We start from the raw sequence: 8,858 nt of genomic DNA, 5'->3' as shown, positions 1-8,858 counted from the left end.
GTACTTCTCCACATTCTCTCCAGCACCTGTTGTTTCCTGACTTTTTAATGATCGCCATTCTAACTGGTGTGAGATAGTATCTCACTGAGTCACACCTCTCTCTAAGTGGGCAAGGAAGTGGAGTTCTCCCATGAGTCCTGGAGAAGAACAGGACATATGAGGTGAGCAACATGAATGACAACCATGTCGGTCATCTCTGAGCTCCTTCCTTATTTATGATAGCAGACCTTTTGCTCAGGGATGTTCACTGCCACGTTGGTTGCAACAGCTAAAGCCAGAGGCAATGAACATGTCCATCAACAGGGGATTAATTAAATGTTGCTATAGGCACGCTTTGAAGTATCACACAGCTATTTAGACAAAAATGAGGTTGGTTTTTTATTTGTTAAAATGGAAAAAAATGCCCCAAATATATTGTTAAATTAAAGAAAAAGTCACACCAAAGCACAAATTATTATATCTGGCATGATCTAATTCATTTCAAAAGATAAACATACGTGTGTATGTGCGTGTGTGTGTGTGTAAAAGAGAGAGATAGATTATTCACAAATAATTTCTAGAAAGGTAATGCAGGGAACAGTTAACATTAATTACCTCTGAAGATGGGAACTGGGGCAGCGACTTTGCTGTTTTTTTCACTTCTACATCCCCAGAGCCTAATACACAGTAGGTGCTCAGTATTGCCCTGCATGTAGTAGGTACTCAATAAATACTTGGCAGATGGATGGATTACTATTTCTAAGGAGACAGATTTGGCCTTTGCATTTTATCCCCTTCTGTGCATTTATAATTTGTTTTAATTGTATGTAAATATAAAACACAGAGAATTTGCTAGTTTTTAAAATGCGATAAATCTATCTTCTACTCTTCCTCCCCCATCACTCTGTGAACGAGACAAAGATTTGGGGATCACGTTGCTCTCAAGAGGTACAAAGAGCAGTAAGTAAGTGTGGCTTTGAAAAATCAGGGGAAAAACTGCCAGGTCAGTCCTATAAAAAAACACCAAAAAACAAACGAGGGTGTTCCTGCTTCTCGTTCCATGTACTGCGGAGATATTAGTCTTGTACGGAGCTCTACAAGGCCTCCTTCGCTCGCCTCCCGGAACGAGCCTGCCAGGGTAGATGGATCACTCCTGAAGTCCCCTCACCTGCCAGCCGCACTACGTCGGGGCTTCAATTAGCTGAATGTGTTCCACGTTCCAGGGACAGAACAGCGCTGAGCCTCTGCGAGATCTTCCGCCACCATCTGCAGCTCGCGTGTACAGAGGAAGCAATGTATTTTTTTAAAATCTTATTTTAATTGTTTATGTGCTGATTTCTTGCCTGCCATCGCCCACCCCCACCCCCCACCCCATCCCCACCATCACCAGAGAAACCTCGCTTTCCTGTGAGAATGACGTTCTTGCCTGCAAAACAGCTTCACTGAATCATGGGGAATGGGTGCAACGGGGTGGGACTCCCAGGGTGGCATCTCTGTGTTGTTGGTTTGGGGGTGTCAGGAGTTGGATGGCACCCTGACTTCCATCCTGGCAGAGGGAGAAAGACCTCAGCCACCACAGAGAGCTGTCATTGGGTCTAGACTGCCTGGCTCCCAGCAGTGCAACCCTTGGGCAAATAACTCCCCCTCTCTGGCCTCATTTTTCTCATCTGCAAAATGGGGACAATAACAGCAGCTTATATAATAGGATATGATATGAGCATTTAGGGAAATAAAAATTGTAAAGAAGTACTGAAATGTGTTCATGATGAATATCTGTTTTATTGTAAAGTTGCTGTCTGATAGACTGGTCACAGATGGAAGAGTGATTTGAGGGCTGAAAGCAAGTACTCTGTCAATCCTCTGCAGACTTGATATTCAGAAAGCCAACAACCAACTCCAGGGGGTCTGATGGATGAGTTTCTGGAAATGGAAATACTACTGGACAAAGGACCTCTAAAGTTCTCAATTTAAGTGGAAATAGGAAAAACCTGAACATTTCCTGTGACCTACATGCCAGGCGCAGTGTTACTTAGGTATGTATCAGAGGTCTGCAAACTACGTCAGCTGTCTGTTTTTACAGGACCTGTGACCAAAAAGTAATTTTGCATATCTAAATCAATGAAATAAAATCAAAAGAAGAATAATACTCCATGACACATAAAAAATAGATGAAATTCAAATTTCAGTGGCCATCAATACATTCTGATTGGAACACAGCCACATTCGTTCTTTCACGTTTCATCTAACGCTGCTCTTGTCATGCCATAGTGGCGGAGGTGAGGAGTTGCAACAGAGGACATCTGGCCTGCAAAGCTGAAAATATTTACTATTTGGTCCTTTACTGAAAAATTTTGCTGACCTCTGCTATCTGTGACTGTATTGAAGTTTCATACTGGCCAGATGCGGTGGCTCATGCCTGTTATCCCAGCACTTTGAGAGGCTGAGGCGGGTGGATCACTTGAGGTCAGGAGTTTGAGACCAGCCTGGCCAACATGGTGAAACCCCATCTCTACTAAAAATACGAAAGTTAGCTGGGCGTGGTGGTGCACACCTGTAATCCCAGCTACTCCAGAGGCTGAGGCAGGAGAGTTGCTTGAACTCGGGAGGAGGAGGTTGCAGTGAGCCTAGATCTCACCACTGCACTCCAGCATGGGTGACAGAGTGAGACTCCAGTCTGATAAAGAGAGAAAAAAAACATTTCAGAGCAACACGTTGAGGCCTGTTATCATTATTAACCCATTTTATGGGCACATAAACTGAGGCTTTGAGACGCTAAGTCATGTGGCTGGCTCCAGGACTGTGGAGAGGGTGGTTATTGATAAAAATTTTTATTACTCCCAATTTACAGATGAGGAGACTGAGGTCTGCAGAGGATAAACTGCCTTGCTCAAGATTATCCTGTGAGTGAAAGCAGCGTAAGCCTTTAATGCAGTGTAAGCATTAAAATCCCACTTTTAGGACCCAGCTGTTGCTCTTTGCAGCTGCTCTTCTCCTGTGGGAGTTAGAAGTGGAAATTCCAGAGAAATCGGAAGGATCTGTCTCTGGTGGTTGGCTCATTCCAAATGCTCCTGCAAGCTGGGAACTAAAGCATGGCTGCCAGTGGATTAGGGGGTGGTTGGGGGTCCTAGGCCAGGCATGAGCTTTGAGAATCAGAGTGGGGAGAAGAAGAGGCGGAAGAGGTGACAATCAGGACATCCATGTCTGTTGGCTTTCCAGCTTCCTCCCAAGACTCACCCGCATAGCTGTCCATTGCTCCAATGATGGAAGCAACTGAGATGCATAGTTCTTGAGTTCTTGCCATCACATGGGAAATAGCCAGTGGTGTGTGTTGTAACAATCTCCAAACACAGACTCTGAAAAGACCCCCTGTCCCAGCCCTGGGAAGGACTGGAAAATATTTTGCCCTTAAAGTGATTTTCATTCAAACTCAACCTAAATGGCCATGGAGAGGGGATTACCGTGGGGGCACCCGCACACTGAAACACACTGCTGCTATTGACTGTGCAGAGACAGAAGCACGAAATGATGTGGAGAGATGCCGATGCTATGTTAGAGAACAGAGGAGCAAGTTTTCAAAATGCATTCTGGGGCAATCACATTATTGCGGCAGACACATTTACACAGAATCTGAGTGTGGACTCTGCCCACACACTGTTGTCCTTGAACTCTTTCTCCTCCTTTGTTTTGTGACCTGTAAAATGCAGGGTAAAGTGCTGCTTCTTGGGGTTGGCATGCTGCTGCTTATGTGTGATGACATATATAAATGCTTAATCAAAGTTTATTATTTTTAAAGAAAAACAAAAGAAAGAATGTAATCTATTCCGTAAAAGGTGGGGAACTACTGGTTTACACCAACCTAGGTATTTGGAGGTAAAGGTAATTTTGGCCCAGAGAGGGTGAGTGACTCACTTTCCCAAGGTCACACAACCAGTTAGGTGGAGAGGTGGGAACTCCTAGGGCTGCCCTAGAGCTCTTTCTACCAGATCTCATTTCCCCCCTCAGAAACCACAGGGTTTTCAGGGAGTTGGTCCACATTGAGACTCCTATGACATGGGTGAGGCATATGTTATCTACATGATATCTATATTCTTTTTTTTTTTTTTTCCTTTTGAGATGGAGTCTCGCTCTGTTGGCCAGGCTTGAGTGCAGTGGCACGATCTCGGCTCATTGCAACCTCCACCTCCTGGGCTCAAGCAATTCTCTTGCCTCAGCCTCCCGAGTAGCTGGGATTACAGGCATGTGCCACCATACCTGGCTAATTTTTATATTTTTAGTAGAGACAGGGTTTCACCATGTTGGCCAGGCTGGTTTCAAACTCCTGACCCCAGTTGATCCGCCTGCCTCAGCCTCCCAAAGTGCTGGGATTACAGGCGTGAGCCACCGCTCCCGGCCATGATATCTATAAAGACTGTTATGTGGCTGGGTGTGGTGGCTCCTGCCTGTAATCCTAACACTTTGGGAGGCTGAGGCAGGAGAATTTCTTGAGGCCAAGAGTTTGAGGCTGCAGTAAACCATGATTGCTCCACTGCATTCCAGCCCAGGTGACAGAGACCCTGTCTAAAAAAAAAAAAAAAGAAAAAAGAAATAAGACTATCAGTCCTGGAATCCAGGGCAGAAACAAAGGCCCAGTGAGGTGAGTGTGAAATCCAGAGGCACACAGCTGGTCTTAGGTCTGTCTGACTCTCTAGAGAAAATTCCAGTGAGATCCCTCAGTTTGGGAAAGTACAGACACCTTGGCCTGGGTGGCCCCTGGAACTCTATTCCCAATGGGGAAGAACTTAGCAGTAGAAGGAGCTCAGAGTAGATACATTTGTTTCGACAGAAAGCATAGGAAATAGAATATAATTTCCCCGCTTTAGGTTGGTTTGGGAGAGACATGCTATAGAATGAATAATTTGTTTTGCAAAACCAGGTGTTTAAGTCCTTTGGCTCTGGGGCTTGTGCTGATATGAGGATGTGAGCAGCCCAGGAGACCACCTCCAGAGCATTTGTGGAAGGAAGAGCCTTTGTGTTCTCTCTCTCTCTCTCTCTGTGTGTGTGTGTGTGTGTGTGTGCACACACAGAGAAGCATAAACATGGTGGGGTCCCAGCTGAAGTCCTGGGAACCTGACAATGCATGAAATGCATGTAGGTTACCAAGGGATGGGAGGGAAACAGTTGCCATTCAGAGGTAGAAATGGACTTTCAGAGGGAGAAACAACACTGTGGCATGCAGGGAGTATTTCCTTTTATCTTTCTTCTTCCCATCCACCCACCCACTCGTCTACTCATTCACCTATCCACCGTCCTACTCACTGAATTATCCACAGCTCCATCCATCCATCCATCCATCCATCCATCCATCCATCCATCTACCTACACATCTAACTATTCACCCACCTGCCTATCTTCCCACCCACCCATTGATCCATCTACCTACCCACCCACTCACCTACTCATTCACTCATCTATCCATCCATACATTCATCCACTCACCCAGCCATACATCCATTCACTCATCCATCACCCACTCATCCACTCACCCACTCACCCAACCATCAATCTGCCACCCACCAATATCCATCCATTCATCTACCCACTCTTTCACCTGCTCATATACCCATTTACCCATCTATCTACCCACTCATTCACCCATTCATCCATCCATCCACTCATCCACTCACCCAACCATCCATCTACCCACACATCATCCAGCCAGCCATCTACTCATCCCTCATCCATCCATTCACTCACTCAACTATCCATCTCCCCATCCATTATCTATCCATTCAGCCACCCACAAATATCCATGTATCCACCTGTTCACTCACTCAAACACTCACCCAGCCATCCATCAATTCACTCACCATCTATTCATCCCCATCCATCAATTCACTCACCATCATCCATCCATCCATCCATCCATCCACTCATTCACCCATCCATCTACCCACCCAGTATCCAGTTATTCACCCATCCACAAATATCCATCTGTTCATTCACTCAGATACCCATCTACCCATTTATTATTATTATTTATTATCCATGCATCCACTCTTCAACTCACCCATTTATCCACCCATTGACCCATCCATCACCTCATCCATCCACGCATCTGCCCACCCACCCCTCACCCTTCAGTCCTCCCTTCCATCTACCCATCTATGCCCTATTCCAACTGTCAGCCTTGCATACACCGGTGGTTTGCAAGATGACCAGTTACCTGACTCTTCCCATTTTATATATGAGGAAACCACCATTCCAGTAGGATGACAGAGAATGCAGATTCTGAGGTCAGATGGAGCCAGGTCCAAATTCTGGCTCTCCCATTGGGTGGCTGTATGATCTCAGGCAAGTGACTAATGCCTCTGAGCTTGACTTACTCTCTGTAAACTTGAACTAAGGATGCTAACTTCCTCACACCTGTGGTGAAGACAAAATGAGATGCCGCCTGTCAAGTGCTTAGTGTGGGGTCTGGCCTGAAGAATGTGCTCAATACGTGCTTCTCTTGTTACCTGCTGAACATTTACTAAGTGCCTGGGGGTGCTTCGTGTGTGCTTTCTTGTCCCTATTCTCTCCAGGCTGACCAGACTCTCCTCATTCTACAGATGAGAAGACTGAGTCTCCGAGAGGTTAAGGAAATGGGCAGAGCCCAGGAGGCCAATCCAGGCTGATGGGACTCCAAATTCTACTTTCATGCTGGCCCCTGCTCTGCCACAAAACACATTGTGACATCAGGCAATGTGGGGAAACCTTAACTTCCCCAAACATAACATGAGAGGGTGGACTAAATGATTCCCAGGGCCTCTCTTTGCTGGAAGTGTGAAGGGCGCCCTCTCAGCACATATCTGTGGAGCTTCAGATGACTCTGACCCTGCACCTTGGAGGGCTGTGACTGTCCAAGGCTGGGCACTGTAGCCTCACTATCCCTTGAGCAATGGCTGACCAGAGGGGTTGCGGAGACAGTCACACCTGGTTCAACCTCTCTTGCTATGCCTGTCTTCCTGAACAACCGCAGTTCACAGTGAAATTCCTTAGCTTCTTGGAACGTCAACGTCCTAACTTTTAAAATGGGGATAGGAAGAATGCTTACCTCATTGGGTTGCTATGAAATCCAATAAAATAATGCTTTGAACTGACTGAGAAGGGTGTTGCAGTCAGAAGAAGGGGAATGAGCAAAAGCCAGAGGCCACTGTCCCCAGTCTGTAACATCTCATCCTATACTCCCACAACAAATATATACTGAGCCACTACTGTGTACCTGGCCCAGCGCTCAGCATTGGAATACAGAGATGATGGAGATGGACAAGGAGCCTACATTCTCCCAGAAGAAACAAAATAATAGGCAAGTCCGCAAATAGATGAACAAATCACTTTTGCGGGGGGTGCATGGGTTAAATTCGGTGAAGAACTTAAAACACGTGAAGGGATAATGTGCCTGGACAGGGGACAGAATTAGAAGCATGATCCACTTTTGGAGGTCAAGGCGGGTGGATCACCTGAGGTCAGGAGGTCGAGACCAGCCTGGCCAACATGGTGAAACCCCATCTCTACTAAAAGTACAAAAATTAGCCGGGTGTGGTGGCGGGTGCCTGTAGTCCCAGCTACTCCGGAGGCTGAGGCAGGAGAATCACTTGAACCCGGGAGGCGGAGGTTGCAGTGAGCTGAGATCACGCCACTGCACTCCAGCCTGAGTGACAAGAGTGAGACTCTATCTCAAAAAAACAAAAAAGCATGTTTGGGGAAGGCCTCTGGGAGGAGGTACTGTTTGAGTTGAGAACTCACCAAATGATGGTTTGAGCCACCCCGCCAAGGCATGTAGGGGACAGAGTGCCAGGCAGAGGGAAGAGCAAGTGCAAAGGCCCTGGGAGGGGATTAGGCTGCTGGGCAGGTGGAACTGGGGATCAGGGGCCAGGCCAGCCCTCCTCTGGGGGTGCTTTCACATGGCTTCTGCCACATCACATTCAAAACCAGTCTCGAATTACCAGTGGCCTCTTTCCTGCTACGTGGGAGAGCTGGGTCCTGCTGCCTCTTACTTACAATTCTCCCTCATTTTAACGACCTGCATTTCAAAATTATGTCCCCACATCCCAAGGCCTCTGGGTACCAGGTATATTTCTCCAAATTCCAATAAATAAATACAGTAAATCCATGTGCTTTCAGGGATTTTTATGGGCCAGTCTGCCAGGAAAATGGGCTGGTTGCCTCACAGGGCCGAGCTGACAGAGCCAGCAAGGTAATTAGCTACTGAGTTATAGGGGCCACTTGAAGTCTAATTATTGAGAGATCTGAGGCACGCGCCTCATTTGGGTCCAGATTTACATGGTGCTCAACGGGCTTTTTTGGTAGGTGTCTCCATGGGGATGCAGACAGGAAGGCAGCTGCTGGGTCTCTGAGAGGAGGGACTTGGAGGTAAAAGGCTAGAGCGACGCCTAGAAATGGAGTGTGTTTGGTGTGGATGCTGGGCCAGGGTGGTGCTGCCTCCTTGGGAAGCCATCTGTCTCTTCCTGCAGCACTTGCATACTCTCTGCTTCTATTTTGTTTCTCTGGTTTAGAGCTATCTCATTATACCTATTTGTTCACAAGTTTCTCCTACGAGTCTCATTCATTCATTCATTCATTCATCATTCAATAAAGGGATCAAGAACACCTTTGATGCATCCGTATTTGATATAAAGGTGCAAGAGATGAGAGAGGTTCTCTTAATACACTGTGTGTTTGACAAACGGTGCACAATATATATTTGTTGTAAGAACTCAACAACGTGCTGTCTCAGTGCCATAAGACCTTGCCCTGCTCACCACTTAAATTCCAGGCTATACAGGTTTAGATTGTGTGTGTGTGTGTGTGTGTGTGTGTGTATGTGCATGCGCGCATGTGTGCTCTTATGCAAACACCCA

At 46.6% G+C, this 8,858-nt stretch overlaps 1 long non-coding RNA gene across 1 annotated transcript; it reads left to right on the top strand.

Annotated features, from left to right (window-relative positions):
* The first annotated feature begins 694 nt into the window (after positions 1 to 694).
* LOC117096710 lies at positions 695 to 2,912 on the top strand. The gene is made up of 3 exons (XR_004442602.1): positions 695 to 1,274; positions 1,846 to 2,012; positions 2,828 to 2,912. It is a non-coding gene; the product is annotated as an uncharacterized LOC117096710 (long non-coding RNA).
* Positions 2,913 to 8,858: the final 5,946 nt, after the last annotated feature.

This window comes from Trachypithecus francoisi, unplaced genomic scaffold (assembly GCF_009764315.1).
Source record: "Trachypithecus francoisi isolate TF-2019V2 unplaced genomic scaffold, Tfra_2.0 Lachesis_group14, whole genome shotgun sequence".
Lineage (NCBI taxonomy): Eukaryota > Metazoa > Chordata > Mammalia > Primates > Cercopithecidae > Trachypithecus > Trachypithecus francoisi.
The sequence above is the reverse complement of the archived record's forward strand: the minus strand, read 5'-3'. Positions and strand labels throughout refer to the sequence as shown.